This window comes from Petaurus breviceps, unplaced genomic scaffold, assembly GCF_028583685.1.
Source record: "Petaurus breviceps papuanus isolate PSGF00001 unplaced genomic scaffold, PetGlider_PUasm1.0 174, whole genome shotgun sequence".
Classification (NCBI taxonomy): domain Eukaryota; kingdom Metazoa; phylum Chordata; class Mammalia; order Diprotodontia; family Petauridae; genus Petaurus; species Petaurus breviceps.
This window is the reverse complement of record NW_027185761.1, coordinates 68,094,186-68,118,755: the sequence shown is the minus strand read 5'-3', so window position 1 is coordinate 68,118,755 and position 24,570 is coordinate 68,094,186. Positions and strand designations below refer to the sequence as shown.

At 42.4% G+C, this 24,570-nt stretch overlaps 1 long non-coding RNA gene across 2 annotated transcripts in view; it reads left to right on the top strand.

Annotated features, from left to right (window-relative positions):
* LOC138158243 (uncharacterized) overlaps window positions 1-24,570 on the top strand; it is a 47,629-nt gene that overhangs the window by 8,958 nt on the left and 14,101 nt on the right. Inside the window, exons 2-5 of one of the 2 annotated variants that reach the window (XR_011167601.1) lie at window positions 4,238-4,340; window positions 10,474-10,573; window positions 11,533-11,580; window positions 16,136-16,422. This is a non-coding gene — a long non-coding RNA (uncharacterized lncRNA). Of the gene's footprint in view, window positions 1-4,237; window positions 4,341-10,473; window positions 10,574-11,532; window positions 11,581-16,135; window positions 16,423-24,570 lie in introns of those variants that run through there. The other variant, XR_011167600.1, reaches the window with a different exon arrangement.

Below are 24,570 nucleotides of genomic sequence, written 5' to 3'. Positions count from 1 at the left end.
CCCCCCATGATCTACAGAGTACTGGAAAAGCAACCCTGGATATTCTTCTTAAACCTTAGGACACCCTTTGTATCCACATCAGAGAAAACCAGAAAGGTAGAAAGGGCTTGTTTTTTTACGATATTGTTATTGTGCTAATGCTTGGGCTTGACACCCCTAACTCACTGACAGGTTTGAGTCCGATCGGTTGCCCCCAACCTGTTTTAGCCCATCTGCTGAGGTAGTTTACTGGGTTGTGACTGCTGCACATGCTGTAGTTTCTTGGAGCCACAGGTGAGAATTGGGTGAAGGTGGATACCAAAGGTGAGACAGTCCTGGAAAGGTCCCAGCAGCCAGAGGAGCTAATCTTTCCTGAGCATCCCATACACCCCATACCCTGGTGGTGTGTGGAGTACCTTAGGTCCAAATGCTCATTTGTGTAGCTCAGTGATTCGTGGGGCAGAGCTCCTCCTGGTTGCCCAGAATGGTCGCACCAGGACCACCAGCATGGTATTGATGCTCTTTTCCCCCAGGCAGGTGGATTTCCTTTTTGTCCCAGACTGTGGGCTGCAGAGAAGGTGCCGACCTCCCCTATAGAAGGAATTTCTTCATGTAAGAGTTGCCTGTCTCAGTAATCTGAGAGAAGTGATTTATTTCTGTCTTTTATTAATAACCAATTATTAATTGAGATTAAGATTTTCCCTTTTCTATTTTCTCATTCAGAAATCAGCCCCTCCTAGCTTACTCAACCAGCTTCAGAAGGAAATTTCCCAAATCTTCAGGGGCTTGTTTGAGGCCCCACCCAGCAGGGGCAGTTTAGTTCTGATTAAAGGGTAAAAAAATCGAATCTAGGTAAATTTGTCCATTGTGTTCTATTCCAGAAAGCTTGAGGAGTTTGGGAGGGTAGGGGAAGGGAGGGTAGATCCTTTTGTTTAGATTGCCTTTGGCTGGGGGTAGTCTGGGATTAGGAGTGACCTAATCAAAGTCCTCCAGCCCCTCTTTAAATAAGTTCACCTCTCATTATAATATTCATTCTCTCATTAGATGTTAACCAGAGTTGATTGCCACCTATCAGGAACACTGCTCTTCCCAGGGCATATAAATTGAGAAGCCTCCATGATTTATCTTTTGGTTTATGAGAGCCAAATGATCATCCTTTTATTAATTATTCGCTACTCATAATGAATAAAGTCATTAATTACCAGAAATGAAATCTCTCAAACGTTTTATGCATCACAGCTCCTTTCTGTGCAAAGACCATTCTCTCTGTCAGAGCAAAGAGAAGCAAGAGCAGAATGGAACAGCACTCTGGCAGAGGCCTAGGTGGTTTTCATCCTCCTTGTTTGATCTTCCCTTGATCTTGATGAGGTTTGGGCTCTGGGAGCCCCCCTTGGACTCTGATTAATTGTCCCATTTGATGAGACAATAAGCCTTACTTTGTGGCTGGGCCCAAACCTCTGTTACTAGCCTAGCCCTCCATTGTCCATCTACTTCCCACCCTTGAGCCTATCAAAATATCAATCCACCCTTGAACTGGCCTAGCCCACCTTTGTCTGTCGCCTCCAGGTAACCTCCAACTACTTCCTACCCTTAATCACTCATTGACCTCATCTGACTCCTTGTGAAGACCCTCCCCAAACTCCTCCCCTAGACCACCCCTGGATTCCTCCCACAACCTTCTGTATATAAGACCCCATCTTGTCTCCCTGTGTCAGATGCCATAAAATGACCCAGCACAGACTTACTCTGTGTCCAATACAAGTGAACTTGTAATAAACTTTGCTTTTCTTTGGCTGGGAAGACTTGAGTCAAATTCATTCAGTAGGACCCGGCGTGTTGGTATTTTGGGGTCTCCAGAGCAACCCTAACCCCCTTTATGGGTACCCTCTTCAATCTCACAATGCTAGAAGTTTCACTAGCATACCAGATCAGGACACTGCCTTTGTCAATCCAGATGGATTCCTCTCTCCAACAAACCATCCTCTTGTAGATTCTACTGAGGGGCACAGTAGGTCTCCAGATAAGTAAATACAGCATACCTACAAAATAGGTACACAGGGCTTTTGAGATGGGGGCTAACTATGGAGGGAAAGCCTTGAAAGAGTTGGAATGGACAGGAACTTTATTTGTATTTGGTATCCCTAGTACCCAACTCACAGCTCCTTGTTGATTTGATAGAAAGAGGTGGTTCTTGAGTTCAGCCTCAAAGGAATCTATATGGGTTTCCAAAAGTTCAGGATGAGATCAGATGCATTAAGTTTGAGATGCCTACAGCTCATCTAGGTAGAAATGTCCAAGCATGTGAGACATGGAACCAGAGATCTGGAGAGAGGTGGCTCTGTGCATTTTGGAGTCATTTACACACAGATGACAGTTGAATCCTGGGAACTCTGCCCTTCTAGCCAATGCTCGCAGGTGGCCATGAGGAGATGAAATGCCAAGTCTGGCATCAGGGTGCATCTCCTAGCAGAGGTCATCTGCCTTTTGGGCCACATGAGACTTGAGACATTTGAGCAACTGACCCATCAGCCTTCTTCATTCTCTACCATGAACTCCTGGGACCTGCAAAACAGTGCCAAGAGGAGACCCCACACCCAGCTGCTACCAGCAGCCTCCAGGAGACCGGTATAGACCAACAATTCCTGCTACCCCCGGGGACCCCCCCCCGTGAGAGCAGTGGGGTACCATCTTAAGGGGCCTGAAGTGTTTTTGCATGTGTGCCTGGGTCATGTGTGATGCATGTGTTCTGTGTGTGTGCCACTCACATGTGATGCCTCTTCCTGCTTACTTTCCCCATTGTTTTTGTGGGAGAGGGCAGTGTGCCCCACATTTATGGGGGGGTTGCTGTATTTTTCTTATGCTAGTGATTATCATCATCATTGTTAATGTTATTTCATTTAATGCCTTTCCTTTGAACTAATTGTACCCTCTGAATGACAAGAGAAAAAAATAAACATGTCAGTTAATGGTTTTGAGTGAATTCACACTGGCTAAGTACCTGGGATAGGTGATTCTGAGAATCCCACAAATATGAAAGGGGGTTTCTGAGGTGATGCAAATAAATACAAATAGTATTACTCTCAAGTAATTACATATGGGTGAAAGTCATGAATTTTAGTGTTATTTTAGAACAAAGATTATTATATTACTTAACTGTAATGCACAACAAAGCCAAAAAGTATGTTTAGATATATTTATTTTTGTGGGGGGGAAACATTTCATTATTATTTATTAATATTGTTCAAACTTAGCTTCATGTGGCTAGAAAATTATCTAACCCAAAGCTCAAGGTAGAGTAGGCTAACCTCAGAGATGCCCAGTGGCTGGCTATAGGGAGTGTTTAGAACCTGTAGAGGGCTTGTTTTGGGTCCACCCAAAGATAGTGTTTTGGCTTCTGCAAATTATTTTGAATATTTATTTTTCTCTGCTGATGTACATCTCAAGCAGCCTTACCTGGGAGCTGCCTTTTTCTGCAAACTGTATGTACAATTCATGTGTTAGTACTTTTGTGTATACACATATGTACGTACACACACAAACATGTGTAACTTTCCTCGATCTCTCCTTTGTCAAAATGTCTTAATAAAATTCTTTCTAAAACTTTTTCAAGTTTGGGGGCTTGTTCTCAACTGACAGATTAAAACAAATTTCTAAATGCAGTGTCCGTGATACATTGCTCTCAGTGTGTATCCTCTGTTTGTTCATATGTCTTTATACTTGTGAATATATTTTTCCTTTCATGTAGTAATACTGGTCATTGTGGATTCAGTTCTTTTGGCTTTGCATTATTTACTTCCAACGTATTACTTCCCATGTTTTTGCAAATTAATTATTAACAAGTCATCAGACAATGCTAATATTTGTCAAAATATTAAAAAGCTTTGCTTCATGAATTTTTATTGTATTATAATTTTGTTTTATGATTTTGTTATTGTTTTAAATTTCTTGTAGCATTTTCTAGCTCTTTTCTATTTTTCTTGAGACCTTTTAGCTCATTTTCTTAAAATACTAGATGTTAGATATGTTGTCATTAGCATGATGGTTGGTTTTAAAAATTTCTTATCTGTTATTATCTAGACTTATTGAGTATGGCAGGCTCTCAACACATTATCAACATTCCCTGGAAAGATGAAAGGGCATAAACGGGGGACAGTTAGAGAGCAGACCAATTTGAGTTTAGCACATGAAGAAAGAGAGAGAGGCAGGTTAGCTGGTTAAAATTAAATTTTGGTAAAGTTGTTTGTACTTTACTCAGCAGGCAATAGATCACCACCGAAGATTCTGGAGCCTAGGAAGTAACATAGGAGACTTAATGTTGGTGATTTCTGGGCCGCTGATGTTGGTGATTTCTGGCCTGTGAGGTAAAGTAAAGAGATACATACCATCCTATCCCTAATTGTTATTTTGATTCTTGTATGGGATCTAGATGCCTTCAGTGAGTTATGTATTCACAAGAGTTTCCCAGTCCAAATGGGGTTGGGAGATAACCAGACAAAAAGACTGATATTTTGAGGTCATTCCTCCAAGACTGAATTGAGGCCATGTAAATCAGAGCTTGGGACTCTGGACCCCATGTTCCGTATGCCTAAGGAAAATGTTGGAGGTTGGGGAAAGTAGGTGCGAGAAGGCTTGTGTGTAGGCCTGTCCATCTTCCCCTTCTGGTGAATATAAGAAGCCCCTTGAGGGTAGGTAACTGCCTTTCACCCCCTTAGTATCTGCTAGGGTGTTTGTTATACACAATGACAGCTTAATAAATATTCAGGGCAGTGAGGATGGAAGTGAACATCTCCAGTTGATGGTAGGCTTAGGAGGAAAGGGCCCCTAAACAATGTGGAGTTCAGCTAATCCTTTAGTTAGATGGTTGTCCCACCAAGCTCTGGAAAAACCTCCCTGGGGTGGCTAGGTGGTGCAATGAATAGACCACTGGTGCTGGAGTCGGGAGGACAGGAGTTTGAAACCTACCTCAGACACTTAACACTTACTAGCTGTGTGACCTTGGGCAAGTCACTTAACCCCAATTGCCCTGGCTTACCCCTCCAAAAAAGAAAAGACTCCAAATTTATTTTGTTAGATATTTGAATGCTTTACACTTATTGTTCTCTAAGGTTACTTTGTGGCTACTCGTACTTTGTACGGCTTATTTATGTATATATTGTCTGATCTCTTAGAATGTGAACTCCAAGGACAGGGACCGACTTTTTTGTTCCTACAGTTCTTTGCACAGTGCCTGGTACATAGTAAGTGCTTAATAAAGGTTTGCTGATTGATTTTCACTCTTCTGTTTAATTTTATCTTTTTACCTGCAACTTAAACCTCCTGTATTTTTATTGTTTTGGCAAAGATGTTGAGCAACAGTCTGCTATCCTCTGAATTAACCTTTCATTCCCTTGAAGATGCTACACGGTCATTGCCTTTCATTTCCCTCTCTCCTTCCTTTTCCTTCTGTCTTGACTAAATCATTCCATTTTTAAAAGCTGGCTTGCTTTCCAATTTGTAATCAGTGATAGGAAGTATGGCATAGTGTAGAGGAAGCTGTGCGCAGAGTCTGTAATCCATATTTGACACTTACTGAGGGGAATTCACTTAGTTTTGAAAGCAAGTCTGATTCTGCCCTGACACACACACACACACTCACACTCACACATACACACTCACGCTGTGCATTGTTCTGCCCCAAATTACCTGTGAGTGTGGTTCTCTAGCATGACTTAATGATCAGAAAGGGAGCCAAACCAATCTGAGTAAGCCAAGCTAGAGCAGTAGCTGAGCTGTTGAGGGTCATGGGAACAAGGAGAGCAGCTGCCTCCCAGACTGAAGTGAGGATCAGATGAGTCCTCTCTGTAGAGTGCTTAGCCCTGTGCCTGGTGCACAGTAGGGATGCTCTATGGACATTTTATTATTGCGGCATTCAGGGGCCCTTTCCTAAAGGATCTGCGCCCATTTCTGCATCACAAAGTAAAACAGTCCTAAAAAGTTCCCAGTGCAGTACTCCTGAGAGGCCTCACTTGATTGAACAGTTTGGAATTTCATCTTTATTCTCTGAAGCATGTCATGATACTAATTTCCTTATAATCGCATTAGAGAACATGTGTGATTTAATTTCAGTGGACTATCTTCTAGTGAATATGCACTTTTAATCTCAGATTTTCAGCCTCATTATGGTGAGGGAAACTTCATTCTAAAAACTATTTCTAGGCTTTTTTGGGTCAAGGATCCTCTTTTAGCCATCTTATTGGCTGGAATGGCTGTTGTCACAGAAGTAGCTGCAAGAGAAAACTTAACCAGGTTTTTAGCCCCAAACCAGACTATCTTAAAAAGAATAAGTACTCCAAATCTGAAACCATCATTGTTACACCAGAGAAACCTGAAAGAGCCATGGTTTGAATGTCAGCTGTCCTCCATCCTGGAAGGGTTAACAGGGCTAAAGAGGATCCCAAGGGTGAAAACATAATGGAGACCAATTGGTGACTTGGCTTTAGGAAGCAGCAGCTTTGACTAAGGCATCCACAGAACCTCCCTCCACTACCCCTCCTCCTAGCTAAGAATTTTGTGCCTAAAGCAAGGAAAAGATGGACACAAGAGGCAAAGCTCAGAGGGGTGGAAGTGCAGGGTGGGAAGGAAGCATTCTCCACCCATGGAGCTGTTGGAACCACCTACCACTGGCACCCTAAGGCAAAGCTTGCTGTTTCTTCCTCATGTAGTGATGGCTCTGCCCCCACCCTTACCCTAAATCAAGGGATCGTAACTTGAGATCTGTGAACTTAAAAAAAAAAACCCCTGTTTTGATAACTGTATTTTTATAGAATTGATTCCCTTGTAGTCCTAAGTATTTTATTTCTGTATATTTAAGCACACTATTCCAAGAAGAGATCCACAGATATTGCCAGACTTCCGAAGGGTTCTGTGACACAAAAATGTCTTAACAAAGTGTCTTGATACAATGTCTTGACACAAAAGTGCCAACCTCTGTCTTACATTAATTCCAAGCAATTTAATGTCTTGTGAACTAGTCACATTAGTCCCTAAATGCCTCTCCTTGCCTGAACCATTAATCACCATGTGAAAGAATGCTACAGATACTAATAATAAGAGAAATACAACTCAGAACTACTCTGAATTTTTACCTCAAACTCAGCAACTTGGTAAAGAATACAAATGATGGAAACAGCCAATGTTGGAGGGGCTTTGGAAAGACCATTCTGGAAAGGTGCTAAGTGAGTGACTGAAATGGGTACATACTTTGAGCCAGAGATGCTACTGCTGGACATATCCCTCAAGGAGGTCTAAGACAATGGTCCCATATATACTGAGATATTTATAACAGTCCCTTTTGTAGTAGCAAGGAGCTGTGAATGGAGTGGACGTTTGTTGATTGGTTGGGGAATGGCTAAACCAGTTGTGGGACAGAATATTACTGTACTGTAAGAAATGATGAATGTGATGAATACAGAGAAGCCTGAGGGAAGACGTAACAATTGATGTAGTCAGCAAGCATTGATTGATAGGGCACACCCTGTGTATCAGGCACTGTGCTTGGTGTTGAGGTAACAGATACAATTATTGGAACAGTCCTCATTCTGAAGGAGCCGACATTTGAACAGGAGAAGCAACAAATGTATAAACACGTTGTGTAAATCAGGAGAACAACATACACACTGACTATACACACTGACTACAGTAGTGTATGTGGAGAAAGCAAGACAGTTCTGTTCTTTCAGTAATTATAATGACCAAGCTTGTCCCTGAAGAAAAGATGAAAAAATGCATTGCCCACAGAAGTGGGAAACTGAGTGTGGAACATTGAATACGTTGTTAATCTCAGGTCATGTGTTGGTTAGTTTTTCATTTTTATTCTTTGTTATGAGGGATGGCTCTATGTGCTTGTGTGTGGGGAGAGATCACAATGAGATCAAATGAGATAATTTGTGTAAAAAAACACTGACAGTGTCTGGCACATAGTGGGCACTTTGAAAATGTCATAAATCTAACCTGGAAGAGACCTTAGAAGTTATTAAGTCTGATGCCTTCCTTTTAAAGATGGGAAAACTGAGACAGACAGTGAGTAAGTGACTTGCCCAGGGTCACATGGCTTCTAAGTGTCTGAGGTGGGATTTGAACTCAGATCTGTCTTCCTACCTTCATGGCCATTACACCATATTGTGTTTGGCTACCACGTTGCCTCTCCATATATATTTGGAAAGAAGGTGATGGCAAAACAAAATGTCATCTACTACAAGGATCATAAAGACAGAAAAGCACTTTGCTCAGTATAAAAGCAACACTTTGGGCATGGATCCAAAACACAGAACATTTGAGGAGCAATGACCCAGGGCCCATCTTCTGTGTTCATAGATGGGACTTGTTGGATATCTTGAAAAGTCCAGACCAAAAATAGCTTCTTCAAAGAAAATTTGCTGTTGTTTATGCTAAATCAGGTCTTCTAAACATCATCCAGTTTCAGACTCACTTCCTTCCCCGAGGATAATAGATTCCAAGTATTCCCAAATGGTCTTGGATGAAAATGAACATCTGGCCAGATGGTCCAAATGACACCAATCCTTCTCAAAGGCAGCATGTTGTGGGCTCTTGTGCACACATTTACATATGCTTAAGAGTTGAGGAAAACACAAAGCAGAGAAACTCTGCTTTCAGCAACCAGTGAATTAGCAGGGAACTCCAAAGAAAGCAGAGGGGTCTGGGCAAGGTCATTTAGGTCCTTCTAAGCCAAGATGACTGAGGAAGGAGGAAGGTTTTTCAAGCACTGTCTCTTCCATTTTCACCTGATTCTGTTCTCTTATAAACCTAATGACCACTTACTTTCAGCTGGAGTTTGACTTGCTAAGGAAGCAGCAGGGGACTCCCAAGAATGCAAACATTTTCTTTTTGTTGATTCAGTCTGTATCCTTGGGGCCAGATGAGGAAGGGGGATAGGTTTGTGAGGAGCCTAGATAAATGAGAATCATCTTTGCCTTTTAGGGCAAATGTGGTGGTACTGTGGAAGTCAGTGACACAGTACATTTGTGTATAGAACTTCTATTAGTAATAGTAATGAACAAGTTTATTAATGCAGTAGGTCGTCTTTCTACACCTGAAATCAACATCTGTTCCCTTCATCTGGATATGATTTCACCTGAGTTTTTGTCACAAACACTGAAAATATAATTTTAATAGATTCCTTTTAAGCTCACTGGAATCATTCCTTTTTACATTCATTTCTAGATATTTTCTTCCCCTGCTTCGACAAGAGTGACCCTTATAAAAAACAATTTATAATAAAAAAGAAAAGAAAGATTGGGATGGGGGGAAGGAGCAATTTAGCAAAACTAAGCAGTCCATCAACTAAGTCTGGTAACATGTTCAATGTTCAACACCCACAGCCCCTATCTTTGCAAAGAATGGAGGCTGGTGCATCTTCTCTCCTGCCACGACAAGCTTGGTGGCTAAAATTCACAATGTTTAGCTCAGTTTTTTGTTGTCACTCTGTTTCTTTCCATTTTACATTTGTAGTCTTTGTGCATATTGTTTTCCTGGTTCTTCATCTGGCACTAGTTCATATAGGTCTTCCTAAGCTTCTCTGAATTCTTCATATTCATCTTTTCTTATGGAGCATTGATATTTCTTTACATCTGTGTACTAGAGCTTTTATTTAGCCATTCCACGATTGATGGGAAGCTTTGGTCTAGGATCATATCTTTGTGGATGAAGGATTGAAACCAATTCAGTTTAATTCAACAGACATTTACTATTTACCTTTTATATGTCAGTCACTGAGGAACAGTTACTGCTCACTTTCACCCATGTCATGTCCATTAACCAAGCTCTGTCCTGGCCCCTTTCCCTGCTATAGTGTTATCTCACATGGTGATTTCATCTCCCATGTGTTCAGTTATCTTCTGTTCTGTAGGATTCCCAGATCTACGTATCCAGTTCTAATCACTGTTCTGAACTGCAATCATGTATCACTTAACTGCGTGTTGCAGATTTTGAGCTGAATGTCCCGAAAGCATCTCAGATGTAACATGTCTAAAACAGAACTCATAATCTTTCCTCACAAACTCTTCCCTTCTCTGAATTTCCCTAAACTGCCAAGGACCTCCCAATAATCCAGTGTCACAGCTTATTATTATGAGAGGTTACCCAGTTCCAGCAGAGTGGTGCAGTGGGTATGCACTGGACCAGGAGTCAGGAAGAGATGAGTTCAGATCCAGCCTCAGACACTGTCTGGCTCTGTGACCCTGGATAAGTCAAAACCTCTGTTTTGCATCAGTTTTCTCAAGTGTGAAATGAGGATGACAATAGCACCTGCCTCGCCCCCCCTCTGGTGGTAGCGAGGATCACGCATCCGCCATTCTTTCCTGTGACTCTCAGGCACCCACTGAGCAGCCAGGAGAATCCATTATTCTTCTCCTTCAGCAGTTCCCCTGTGTGGCCTCTTCTCTGGCACCCACAGAGCCACCCTGTGGCCTTCCTCACCTCTTATGTGTGTGTTCTCAGAGTGTAGCAGCCTCCAGTGTGTTCCCCTGCCTCCAGTCTGCCCTGTGCCCAGCTGCCAGAGTCCGTCCCCAATCAGAGATCTAAAGACTTCAGCCCTCAGGTCAGTAACCTTGGTAGCTCCCCATCACCTTCAGGATCTAGCAGACCAAGTCCTTGTCTGACATTAATAGCTCTTTTTTCTTCTCACCTTCTGCTCTCTTCATCCACTCTGCCAGTCAGGTACATGGCCTTACCTGGTGCTTCGGGAGGAGACTGTCTCCCTTTCTGTACTTTTCTCCCACCTCTTCCCTAGACCTGGGAGGCTAGAACGAATATACCCACATATATGTATACACACATACACATGTGTATATGTGTGTGTAGATAGCCATATATCTGCACACACCTGGAAATATATGGAATATACATATATATACAGTATCTATTATATATACACATAGGTGTATATACAAATATACATACATGTATATACACATGCATTCCACATTTATATGGAAGTATATTGTATGTATGTGCATGTTCACACACATAGAAAAATATATGTATGTACCTCTGTGTGTGTGTGTGTGTATATATATATATATTTCCAGGTTTGCCAGGGACAGAGAGTATAAACCAAGAAAATGAGAACCCCTCAGTGTGTCCTTCTCACTTGAGGCACAAGAGTCTCTGACATAAGGTTATGTTTATAAGCCCATTTTCACAGTACAAATAAAGATACAGACAAAGTTGATTCTGCTGACATTAAACAGCTGGATGTTTGCTTTTAGCCCCTCTGACTTGAAGATCAATTTGCCAGGATTTAGCTAACTGTCTCCCTATTGTTCCTGGGCTTGGGGTGGCTGAGCTGGAAATGTCATTTTATCCAATTTTCAATCAATGAAGAGTCTAAACCTACAGTCCAGCAAGTCTCTGTCTGGGCATGTGCTCTGTAAATTTCAAGAAACTATTTTTGGGGGTATTTCTGTGTCGACTTTGAATGAATACCCTGGGTTTATAAGCAAGAAAAATCGCAATCCTTTTTGTTTTCAGATGACTTTTCTACCATTTTCTTTTAAGAGCTGGTGAGTCATATGATGCTGAGCATTACTTCAGGTCAGCAACAAGGTAGGTATTCTCCAGAGTGGCAACACTTTCTAGACTGATTAAAGTCAGGGTGTTGTACACAGTGTCACAGCCCTGTACTCTGTGCCAAGGGCTGCTCTTCATGCTCTGCAGGCTCCTCTTCCTTATCAGGGCCCTTTTTGGGTTCTAGACTAGAACCTGGTTTTTAAAATTATGCTCTTGGAGTGGCTAGGCGTCACAGTCAACAGAGCACCAGCCCTGGAGTCAGGAGGACATGAGTTCAATCTAGCCTTAGACACTTAACACTTACTAGCTGTGTGACCTTGGGCAAGTCACTTAACCCCAAGTGTCCTGCCCTCCCCCTTCAAAAAAGAAAAGAAAACTAAAATTATGCTCTTTTCATCCACTCTGCTATGTGGTTGAACTGGTGTACCTGATGTTCTTGAAGGAAACTCTCTATCTTCCTTTCTGTGTCTTTCTTCTCGCTATTCCCTATGCCTGGGATGCTAGAATACACACATACATACACATATACATACACACACGTGTGTGTATATGGAATAAACAACACACACGTGGAAGCACACATGTATATTTGCCTGTATGTTCATGTGTACATGCACATGTGTTCATATTCATGTTAATTGCATGCTAATATCTGTGACCCAGACTCTACCTTCCTGCCATGTTGCTTCATTGATTACCTTTGCTAAAAGTCACCATTTGAAGCAAGTAAATTCGTGACCAAAGCAGAAGCATTCCTTGACTATAACACACTGGGCTTTTCATTCATTCACAACACCAACTTCTCCGAGACAGAAAAAAGCCTGACTCTATTTTTAGGCCATTTTTCCAGGTCATGGCCTTGTGAGATTATGGCCTGAGTCCCAGGACCACAGGAATCAGGATATGGTCCTAAATATCCCAAATTCCAGCTACAGCACAAGAAAAGGCAAGCAATCTAACTTGTAGGTTATGGTGGGTTGAAGTCTTAAAGGTCCCTCATCACTGTTTCTGGGCTATATTAACTCCTTATTTCCCTGTCAATCACTTGAAGAGTCTCTTTTTGCTTTTTTTTGGAGGATAATTGGGGTTAAGTGACTTGGCCAAGGTCACATGAATAGTCTTTGTGTTAAGTGTCTGAGGCTGGGTTTGAACATAGGTCCTCCTGACTCCAGGGCTGGTGCTCTATTCACTGCGCCACCTAGCTGCCCTGAGTCTCTTCATTTTTGCAGGGGTCAGTTCAGGCTTCTCCCCTTTAAGGCTCAAACATTTATCTATCCTTGTAGTCCCATATTAATTTGGAAGAGTGGTTGGCACAAAAGCTCTTAAGGCCAGTGTGACTTGGAATTCAGAAGCAGGAAGATTGGCTATTGCCATTTCTGCTCTCATTCCATCTTCAGAAGTCTGCATTAGCTCTGTCTCTGATGCTACCATCTATTTGATCCATTGTGCCAAGCCAAGATGCCAAATCAGTGTCCTGGCTTGGGACTGAAATCCTGCCCAACCTTTAGCCCAGTGCCTAGCACTTGTAAGGATTTGATAAATATCGATCGATTCCTACCCTCCTTCATTGCTTTAACTTTTTCTTTTGTCCTCCCACAACAACCAAGTGGTGGTGCTGTCTGTCCAAGTTTACAGGGTTCAAAGTGCAAAGTGAAATGCAAGGAAAGTTTACAAACCTTTTTACGAGCTTCCCCCTCACTTTGGGACTTTCCCTCAACTTTTCCCTTAGCCTTTGACTCTCTTTAACTCAGCACCTTCAGGGAAAAACCAGCTTTAGAAAGGAAAAAAAGGGGTGGGGGGACAAAGGAAGGAAAAAAAGAGAGTGAGTTTACTAGCTTCTGAGAAATGTGTCAGTTTTACTGGTCTCTGCTACCACTGACTGTGTCTGTTTACTCATGTCTCCTGTATAACCTTGGATATATTGTCCTGAGTCATATGATTAGTTTCCTCAGCTATGAAGGAATTTATGGGATAAGGATATCGATTAGACTTGTGATTTCATTAGTGCAAGGAAACTGCTAGACTAATAAAAGTGGTAAGAAGGTAGGGGGCAATGTAACCAGTCTTTTCATTAGTATGAGGAAATTGCACTTAACTAATGGAGGTCAACCTGCTCTCTGCAACTAATAGACTTAGAAGGTTGCTCAGAGCACCAAGGCCAGGGTCACACAGCCAGTATGTGTCTCAGGTGGATTCGAGCTGAGCTCTGTCTTCCTGAATTGAAGGCCAGTTCTCTCCTACAGATCTTTGACCTGACAGCCAGTCAGTCTACATGCATTTATTAAGCCCTTACTATGTTCCAGGCACTGTGCTAAGGGCTGGGCATATGAAGGAAGGCAAAAGTAGTCCCTTTCTTCAAAGAACTTACATTTTGATGGTGGGGGTGCGGGGGGCGGGAGAACAGCTTGTAAATAGCCAGGTACAAGTTATACACAGTAGGTGGAAGGATCTGAGAGAGGAAGTTCTTAGCAGCTAGGAGGAACAAGAAAGGCTTCCTGACCTCAGCCTCATCTGCCCTATTAACTCTTATTAACATGGCATTTTATGTTTTTTAATGCCAATATTATGAGATAAGTAGTGATTGTATTATTATTCCCATATTACAGGTTAGGAAACCGAGGCTCAGAAAGACAAAATGACTTTTTTTTATAGCCATACCACCAGTAAGCTCAGAGCAAAGTTCCTGATTTTAGGTGCTACATAGTTTCTTTAAAAATTAGATAGATGCCTCAGTAGTTTTTTTTTTAAACATTGTTTCACCATGACCCCTTCCCCTTACTTTTTTTTTTTTTTTTAAAGCAGTCGGGGTTAAGTAACTTGCTCAAGGTTACACGGCCAGTTATTATTTCTGGGTGTGGTGCTGAGTATCTGAGCCCGGATTTGATCCAGGTCATCCTGACACTGGAGCCGGTGCTCTTACTCGCTGTGCCACCTGGCCGCCCCTCCCCTTACTTCTTACTAGTAGAACCCTCCTGCACAAGAAAGAGGTAACGTAGGGAACCAAAGCATCAGAGCCTTGTCCATGTCTGACAGTGCATGCCCCATACTGTACCAGGAGTTCACTCTCTTCTTCAAGAAGTGAAACATTCTTTACCCATTTGATGTCTCACGTTGTTTTCATTTATATTCTCATAGTCATAGTGAATAATAGCAATATCTAGTATTAATATTGTATTTTAAGATTTACAAAGCTCTTTACAAATGTTGTGTCCTCACAACCCCAGGGGCCAGTGCTGTTAGTACCCACACTTTACTGATGGGGACACTTAGTGATCAAATGGCTTGCCCAGAGTTTCACAGCCAAGAAATGTCTGAGGCTGAATGTAAACTCTGGTCTTCCTGACTCCAGGCCCAGCTCTATCCTCTGCACACGTAGCTGCCATTATAGGGATGCTTATATTACTGACAATGGTTAGCATTTATTAAGCATCTACCATGTGACAAGTATGGTGCCAAGTTCTGGGTGTTCAAAGCAAGGCAAAAAGATAGCCCCTGCTCTCGGATAGCCTGCACTCTGCTGGTGGAGACTATGCAGAGAACTACATGGAAACAAGATAAAGATATATCCATTGGATATAATCCATGGACGGTTGCTTACATCTCCTTTAACTGATGTTAGTCCTCAGTCCTGGGTACCAGTAAGACTGTTTCTTGTTCTGGCCTTCTTGTCGCTCGAGAACGTTAGGAAATTTTGTCTTTAGTTTCATTTGGTGGTGTGCTGGCCAGTGTTTAACAGCAGGCTTTCCAAACTTTGAAAATTAAACTGCTCTGTGACATTTCCCCCTCACTTTCTGAAGTCTAGACCACCAGCAAAAGAATGAATCAAGCTCTGGTTTGAAGCATTTGCTGATTTCTGAGGTGTAAATGCTCACACTGAAAACTTGACAATTGACTATCACCCAGCACACCGCTGGGTCCATCACTTCTTCCCTAATATTAGCTGGGCTCTTGCTGGTGCTCAGCAATCTTGTTATGGGTCTCTTCTCAGCTTCCTGCAGTATTCCTCTAGTGGTGAGTCTGCCTCATTTCCTCCCTCACATCCAGCAGAGAGAACCAGGAGCAGGTCACCTCTCTCACCTTCCCTCTTGTTGAGATCTCTCTGTTTTCACACATCTGCTCTTCCTTTCTCCTTTAGTGTCTTTGAAGAAAAACCAATAATGGTCCCTGCACCTTTGCTATTTATCCCATCTTATTTTACCTCTTCTGGGACCTTTCTTGATCAATTATGCCTGTTTCTTGCATCTTATAAATGTTTTATCATGCATTTAACTTCACATAAAAAATTGAACACCTCCAAAGCCATTACAATCAAAATACACTTTGAACATGCAAATGTTAACATGCCCTTAAAAGGATCTGACTCTTTGCAGGCCAAATAGGAAGAAGCATCCAGAGGCTAGCCAAGTATACTGGGTTTTTCACTCCATGCATTGGGAGACATCAGTGAGCTAAACATTAAGGCTTCATGGAGGGAGATTTTAAATTAAAGAGAGGGGATCAAAAAGACAGAGCTGGTGGGAAGCTGCTTCAGGGGAGCTGAGGGACGGCTGTGGCAGCCAGGTTCCTGAAGACGTCTTTCCCTGCCTTTCAGGACGTGGTCTGAACACAGAAGACTGGGTCACTTGTCAGCCTCTGCTTTGCTGGGGAGAAACAACAAAACCCAAACCCCTAAAACTAAGAACGGACCCGTAAAGCAGGGACCTCTTAAAAATGGGGAGAGCGGGTGAAGGGTTTGAAAAAATGTCTGTTTCCTTTGTACCTTCCCCCTAGCGGGATGCTGCCTGGGGTCTGCTCTGATTTGTTTCTTGTTTCTGTTTTAATTTTGTTATTTTATTGTGACTCCATTTCCTTTAAAATAAAACAAGTATCATCAATCATGAAATATTTATGGTCTGTACAATGCAATTGGAGACATGGTAGCCACCCAGGCTTCGTGAGGAAGCTAAGAGAGGGCAGAGATGCCAGGCTCTGAGCAGTGGTTAAGAGTAAGATCTCCTTTAACCTAGGGGTTCTAAGGAGTGTTTTAAAAATTGCATTTGATTAACAATCAGGGTTAAGAATTTATACATTTTTTTTTAACCTTTCCAGGCCAATAAAAGGAAGAATGTTAATGGTTTTTGTGAAAATAGGGGTTTTTCTTTCTTGTTTAGATGACTGAGTTGCTTTGAAAGAAAGACTGCTTAGAGCAGTCTTCAAAACTGGTGGAGATTGGGAGCAGTAGAGGATGGGACCAGAGGGGAAAGTTCTCCTTTAAACAAGCCCCTTGAGTGAAGAGAGGAGTGTCCTGGGAAGAAGAGGCCCTTTCTCCTCTTTCTGTTGGGAGAAGGGAATGAGGAGTGAGTCTGTCTGGCCAGTTCTGCCCAGGTGAAGATCTGGGTTGTCAGTCACTCTTTGTGGGCAGGGCTACTCCTCCCTTTGGGTGTGACTGTCTCTCTCACCTCCCCTTCTTCTCCCTTCTCAGAGAGATTTTCTTCTAATCTAATCCCAGATCCCTAGTCACTGCTGCCTCATTTTTTTTTTTTTCCTGGAGGGACCCTGATAAATATTCTGTCTGTGCCCTGGGAAGTTGGAAGATGAATCTTTAATTTTCTTTTTATCTGTAAAGCCCCTAACTAGCCAGCTGTTAGCAAATATACCAGAACTTCAAAAATCTCTCTCCTAGGACACTATCCTCCAATCATCTCCTTCTAAATGTATTCCCAATAAATAATCCCAGGTTACCAATGCCTGCAGTTAACAGTTTATCATAATTGCTGTTTTAGGAGATAAAATAAACATTTAAATAAAGGTAAGCAAATTTGTAAGAAGCAGATTTTCCCCATGCCTAGGAAGAAAGTCATCAGTCTCCAGCGCTGTCTAGAGGGGGACAATGAGGGAGTCTTGGAAAGAGAGAAGAGAAGCAGAGAATCATTACCTGGGGGTCGCTGCAGCACAGCATCCCTCCCACATTCCTTTGTCTATAGTGCCCACCTTTTGCCCACACAGTCCTGGAGTCTAGTGTTGATGCTCTTTTGACACCAATTTTCTTTATAGCTTCTGCTCCACTGGGGTGCTGTGCATTCTCCTGGCTCTGATCTGGGCAGCTTTTCCAATTCTTATTTAGCTCTACATGTAGTCTGCCTTCTCTACATTCTTCTTAGGATGGAAGGGCCTAGCTTGTCAGTCAAAGTCAGGCCTGCTGGTCATAGGGTCATGGCAGAAATCCCCAGGAGGTTAAAGGGGGGCATTTTGGGGAACATTTTTATTTGGCCAATGGGCATTCATCAATAAGGTCCTGTTCTCTTGGCAGTGACAAGACATCACAACATCGCTATGCAGCATCTCCTCTGGGCCACTTTCTTAAAGAGTGGCAACTGCTTTTATTGGTTGTAGAGTACCCTTGTTTTGGGGCCCTACTAAGATATCTCTGAAGCCCCCACTGGTGAACTTATTAATAGCCAGCCAGTGACTTAGTTAATACATAGTAAAGGTATTTAATGAGAATGCACATAATATTAGTAGTTAAAATATTTCTTTCATGAACTTGGTATGAACTTTACCTATAATTACATATTTGGGAAGAGTGGGCTTAAACTTACATGTCATGATAGTGACATGTAGGGAACATGGTAGCCAAGGCATTTTATAGCTCAGGTTCTATAGGGCTCTGTGACCCTTTCTCTCCTCACAGAGCCCTTTCTGTGTCTCAGTTCTTGATTTATAAAGCTGGCTTTCTCTTAAGTTCCGGGAAACTGCCGAGATGGCTGGACTTTTGTCTAGCCACTGGACTTGGAAGAGAGAGTGAGGCTTATGACTTCACAACTCTGCCTCACTTAAACCCAGTTACTGAGTAAGTCAAGCTCTCACCCTGATGTCTTAACCCTCTTGTAAAGGAAGGATGCACAAGAGCTAGATTGGTCCCTGAGCCGCCTGCAGGTGGAGGCTCTGAGAGGAGCTCTCTCATGTCCAGTCTTCACTCCCACTCCTCAGAGGGAGGGAGGACCCATGGGACAAGGGCTTCTGAGGAGGTGGGAGTTTCCAAGTTGATTTGATCTTGCAGGAAGGTGAGTTTCTGGATGCAGCAGAGAAGTCTGACGGTGCAGTTAGGCGATAAGTAACGTGGTGTCTCTGTCTGTTCTCCCTCCTTCCAAAGCCAGGAAAATCAGTTTATCTTTCACTGGTGAATCCTCTTGCAGGAATATTTCTGCCTCCACTCAAAACATGACTTTTCTTTGGATAGTGGTACAGTAAATGAAGAATTACTAACACACCAACCATTGCGAGGTCTGTCTTTATCCTGGGCCTTCTTGTATGTTAGATTCTAGCTGGAATTTCCTTGGTTGACAAGACCCAGCCTGCCTTGCTCCTTACTTTTCCTGGGTGAGTCTCTGTGCTGTTCTGTTGGCCTGTAAACCTGACTCAGTCTGGGACAGGTAATTGGCTTGATGAAGGCTCCCAGATGTGGCAAGCATGCCCTATCTCCTCATCATAGATGGCTTGCAACATCTGTTTACTAAAGAAATGTGGATAAGATTGAAGATTTTTCTCAGAAGCCAGGTATAATGGTTTGAGAACCAGCCTAGGATCCAGGAAGGTCTGGATTCAAGTGTCACTTCTCATGTATGTTGCCTACATGACCCTAGGTAAATGACTGGGCCTTTCAGTGCCCAGAGACAACTCTTTAAGACCTAATTACAAAAAAGTTGCTGATTTGATTGGTAGAGTAAGTGTCTCAGATCACAGGTTCTAAAAAAAAAATCCACTTAAGAAGTATTTTCCAAGATCTCCCACTTGCAGAGTGTTCTCTTAAGGTAGATTTAGTTATTATCTAGTCTGAACCTTTAACTTTACATCTGACAAAATTAGGGTGCCAAAAGCCCAGACCAGCCCAACCATTGCTTAACCAGGGTGCCATGCGCTTGCACCAAATTGTATCCTGTTATAGCACTCATGAGAGAGCAGCTCAAGTTGACTCTCCAAGGGAAGGCAAAGAAACCTAGCCAGCTCTTTTCTCACCAGGATTCTGCATTCTCCACTTAAATGTCAGCATCAACATTGGAACTACCACATTTTCCTCTTTTGGCTTTTTTTCTCTCAAACCAGAGGGGGGCAGCAAAGAATAATAGGTCATTCAGACCATTCACTCGGCTTCCCAAACTGCCCCCTCATCACCTCGCACCTGGACTATTGCCAAGATCCTCCTGCTGGCCCTGCCCACTCCATTCCATCACCCAGGCTGCTCCCTGGGTAGTTTTCCGTAAGCACTAACCCAATCCTGTTACAGCTTTACGCCATCTCCCATCTCTGTCCTTTTGCACTGACCATCCCCCATGCCTGGAGTGTGCTCAGATCTCATCTGAAAACTGCTTATCTTCATACGCATATTTGAACAGTCTTTATTATATCAAAGTTCTTCTTTTCCTACTTTCAGGCACCAAAGTATTTTGCATCATGGACTCTTTCCTCAGCTTAGAGATGCCTATGGACCCTTTCTTAGAATCACTTTGAAAAAATTAATAATTGAAGGAAATGTTAAATTTCAATTAAAATGTTAGTGAAAATAAAAGTCATTTTTTCACATTTAAGTTCATGGCCCCCCAAAAAACCTATGAATGAACCCCAGCTTAAGAGCTAGTGATCTATAATAACAGCCTCCCCCCCCCACTTCCTTCATCAGTTGCTATATTTTTCTTCACACAAAATGCTTTTCCCCCATCACTTTCAGCACTAAATTGCTCAGTGTGAATGGGCAGTACCTTAAAGGAGTAGTACCTTACAGAGAAATACTGCACTTTTTGTCTCCTTTCAAAATTCTGGGCGCTTGAAAAAAAGCAAGTGCTGGTTTTTTGTGGAAGCCAAATATGGTTAGTGTGCCTTGCTTGCCATGAATTTATTTCTGACTGGACCTCTTCTTTCATTGCTGTTGGGAGGGAACTCCAAGAGGGAAGATTTCACTTGATTACAAAGTGGCATCTCCTTGGATGCTTAGTCTTCAGGAGTTGCCCGAAACATTAAGAGGTGACATGATTAGTCCAGCGTCACACAGCTAGTGTGGGGCAAAGGCAGGACTCAAATCCAGGTGTTGAAGAAAGAAACCTAGCTGCCCCCTCCCCACTATACCTTGGGCTTCTAATGAACAGCTCAGGCAGTAAGCCACCACTGGGAATCTCTCTTAACTCTGGTACTCCTGGGTTCCTGATTCTGTTCTGTTTATCTTGTATGCTCCTTGTTTGGGCTTAGTTGTTTACCTGTTGTCTTTCCCATTAGACTGTGAGCTCCTTGGGGGCAGGGACTGTCCCTTTTTTTAATCTTCAGAATTTAGCACAGTTCCTGCTTAATAACTACCTGTTGTGTGGGTGATGAGGAAAGTATATTTTTTTTGAAAGCAATCCAGTATAGTGAATCTCAGCCAGGAAGATCAGGGTTTAAGTTCATTAAAAAAAAGCATCAATAACTTTTAAAAATGAGAATCTATGTTACATATTTTATGACCTTGTAAAAGTCATTTTGTCAGAAACAAAGGTCTTGTTGATGGCTCAATTTTTATATAATAAAACATTTTTCAAAAAACAAAAAGTGATAGCTTAGCCACAGGTCAAGGTTCCCTAGGGCCCCAGGCAATGCTCTAAGACCATAAATTGCTGAGCACACTTGTTGTGAGTTGGTAGTTGGATTGGCTTGGCACAAAGAGTTAATAACCCATCTCCCACTTTTTAGGAAAAAAAAACTCAACCAATAGGCATGTTTGAAAGCCTCTGTCCTTTTCATGTTGTGTTCAATAAAAATTAATTTATTTTACAGACTCTTGGGGGGAAAACTTCATTGTCTTGTGTTCAGAATTGAGGGGAGGAGCAGTTAGATGTGCTTGAGTGGGTCCAATATGGCTCTCATGGAGGTCGCTGCAGCATGCAGGGGCTGGGTGTGGGGGAGCCTCCCCTGACCGCATGGGTGCCCCTTCATTCCCAATTCTTTTTTTCTCACTCATTGCACAGTAACAGGCCTGCCTAAATTACTCAAGGTCATCTTCCTTTAAAAACAACCACAGCTACAACAAAACCTATCACTCCGTATTCCTTTCTTTTGTTATGAGGACTTCCAATTGTCCTCCATGGAGAGCGGGGGAGATCGACTCTGAAAATGGAATCTGGCAGCCAGAGAAGTGTGGCTGCACATCCCTTTTTATTCTGCTGAATGAGCTGTGTTACTCTTTAGACCGTGGTGAGGTGGCTAAGAATGGTCATGTTGAGACTGAGATGTGTTGGGATTGTTATATACAGATATGTGACGAGCTGGGTAAAAAGGGATGCGAGCGCATTTTGGATGCTGTTATTCTTGAGGGGCGCAGATGCTTGGTCAAAGTCAAAGACCACCTTTTGGAGAAAAGAATTCTTTGAATATCTCTTCAATTTTCTTAAACAGTTCTGTGATGGAGAGAGAGATGATTCTTTCCTCCTAAATGCCTGGCATCTCTTGTGGCTTCTTGACTATGGTGATGCAAGCAACGTGCTCCTGTAGGTGAGCTTGAGTAAGGACTTAAGCCCTGGCTGCCTCTTCTGCCTTGGGTTTCTTTTCCTCAGTAGGGATGACAGACTAGCAATCCGAGCTTTGTGAAAGCAGGCACTGGTTCGGCCTCTCTTTGAATTTCCATAGTTTAACATTGTGCCTGGTACATAGTGGGTGCCAAATAAATGCTTATTAACTGACAGACTGAGATGGATATTTCTAGCCTGGAAGATTAGTTGCTTTATGAGTTCCAGAAATTGGGAATTTCCAGGTTTCTCAGTCAGAGCTTACTGGAAGCAGAGGGAGAGTTTTGTGACTATATCTTTTCCGAAGAAAATGACTCTAAAGGGATGATAAAGCCCCATCCTAGATGTAGCTGGCCAGAAGATGTGAGCCTTGAGGTAGTTATTTGGACAGTGCAGAGCTGAGGTGAAGGCAAAACATTTAATAGACCCACTAAATGCTTAATGCTTTAATTATCAACTTCCTAGGAAGACCTACTATGAGTTATAGGTTATTGTATCTTGCTTTAAGTCTTTGTTACCACATGCTTCTGAATTTTTTGAGTTTTATTCATTTATTTTGTGTGGAGGAAAGAAACAACCTATGCCTGATCTTCACAGAGCAACTTTCTTTGTCTTTTTTGGGGAAATCCTAGATGTGACTGTATTTAAGCTTTGAGTGATTTTTTTTCCCTCTGGGACTGGGGTGGAACCATAAAGAGCCAGACTGTAAAAAAAGAACCTGACTCCTCTTTTTGGATTTCTTCAAGTTTGAGCTCTGTATGTATAATCCCAGAACTAGGAGCCTGTTAGTTGGAAAAGGTGCATCCCCCAACCCTACCTAGGTCTAGTGGGTCTGTTGTTATAATAGGATTTCAGAGTTGGAAAGGACCTGAAGCACCATACTTCAGACTGGTCCATACCTAAAAAGGATGCCCTCTAAAAAATAACCTTCAAGTGGGCATCTCTCCTCTGAGGACTTTGATTGAGGGCTGACTCAGTCTCTCCCAGGGAGGCCTTAACCACTTTGGGAAAGCTCTAAGTGTTAGAAAGGTTTTCCTGGCTTAGGCCCAAATCTGCCTCTTTGCAACATCTTCCCTTTGCTTCTGGCTCTCCTCTCCTCAAGTCTTCTCATCTCCACATGATTTTCATATGGCATGACCTTGTGACCTTTGACCTTTCCAGTCTCCTGCTTATCAATGACTTTCCTAGAATGTGGCTTCCATAACCAAGCATTATATTTCATATAGGGTGAGACCAGGGCAGACCTTCTTATTCCTAGATACTATGCCCTTTGTAGTGTAACTGGAATTCGCTTTACCTTTTTTTGTTGTTGCTGTATCATACTGTTGATTCGTTGAATTTGGAGCCCACTAAGACCTCCAGCTTATTTCTGCACCTCCTTCTGCTTCTCCTGGTGAAGCTGGTTTTTGGGGACCTAAGTTTAAAACATTATATTTATCCCAGTTACACTTAATCTTAATCTTATCTTGTTCTGCCCTGTATTCTAGTTTGCAAGAATGTTTTGAGTCCTGACTCTCTAAGCAGTGACAATACTTCAGGGTTTTAGAAATGGGTAATTTAAAAATCACTTGCCTCCACAGAGATGCTCCTGTGGTGGTGACATTTCAGGTTATATTGTTAAGGCTCTTTGGACTCACACATGGACACATGAACATGTTCACACACATATCAATTTATGTGTGAAAGCCCTTTTGGTTTTCCCTAAGTATGCATCAAGTCTTGTGAGGGTCCATGGGAATATGGTTTCACATTCCTCTCTGTGGCCCCCAAAATCCCAAGTGTTGATCAGAATAAAGTCTTATGTATTCAAATTTAGAAATTTAGAATCCTGGCATATTTCTGAATGAAAGCTTGTCTTTTATGCATGGGAGTTGTCAAGGGGTCCTAGTCTTCTCCTCAACTAGATGTGGCCTGAATGAAATGGCCACATAGACATTTAAAGATCTTCTGATACTCTTAACAAACAGCATGGTCTAACTTACAGACTTCTTCTAAGCTCTCTGCACATGCCGGAAAGAGAAATGTGAACTAAGAAAACCTTACGGCTTCTGATGCATGAGGCAGAAAGACTAAAAAGAAAAAAAAGGAAAAGAATTTACACTGTTTGGTCTAGCTTCTCTTCCTTTAATAGAATTTAGAAGGTGTAAAAAGATACATGTTGGCAATTTAGTCTTTTTTTAACCAGAAAAAAAGTGAAAGGCAGACAAGGAGAGGGAGAATGGAGAGGGAGAGTGGGGGAGAAAAAGAGAGAAAAGGGGAGAGGGAGGGAGGAAGAGAAGGAAGAAGGATGGGGAGAGAATGGAAGAGAGGAGAGGAAGAGAGGGAGAGAGAGAAACACAGAGAGAGAGAGAGAGAGAGAGAGAGAGAGAGAGAGAGAGAGAGAGAGAGAGAGAGAGAGAGGGAGAGAGAGAGAGAGAGAGAGAGAGAGAGAGAGAGAGAGAGAGAGAGAGAGAGAGAGAGAGAGAGAGAGAGAGAGAGAGAGAGAGAGAGACAGAGACAGAGACAGAGACAGAGACAG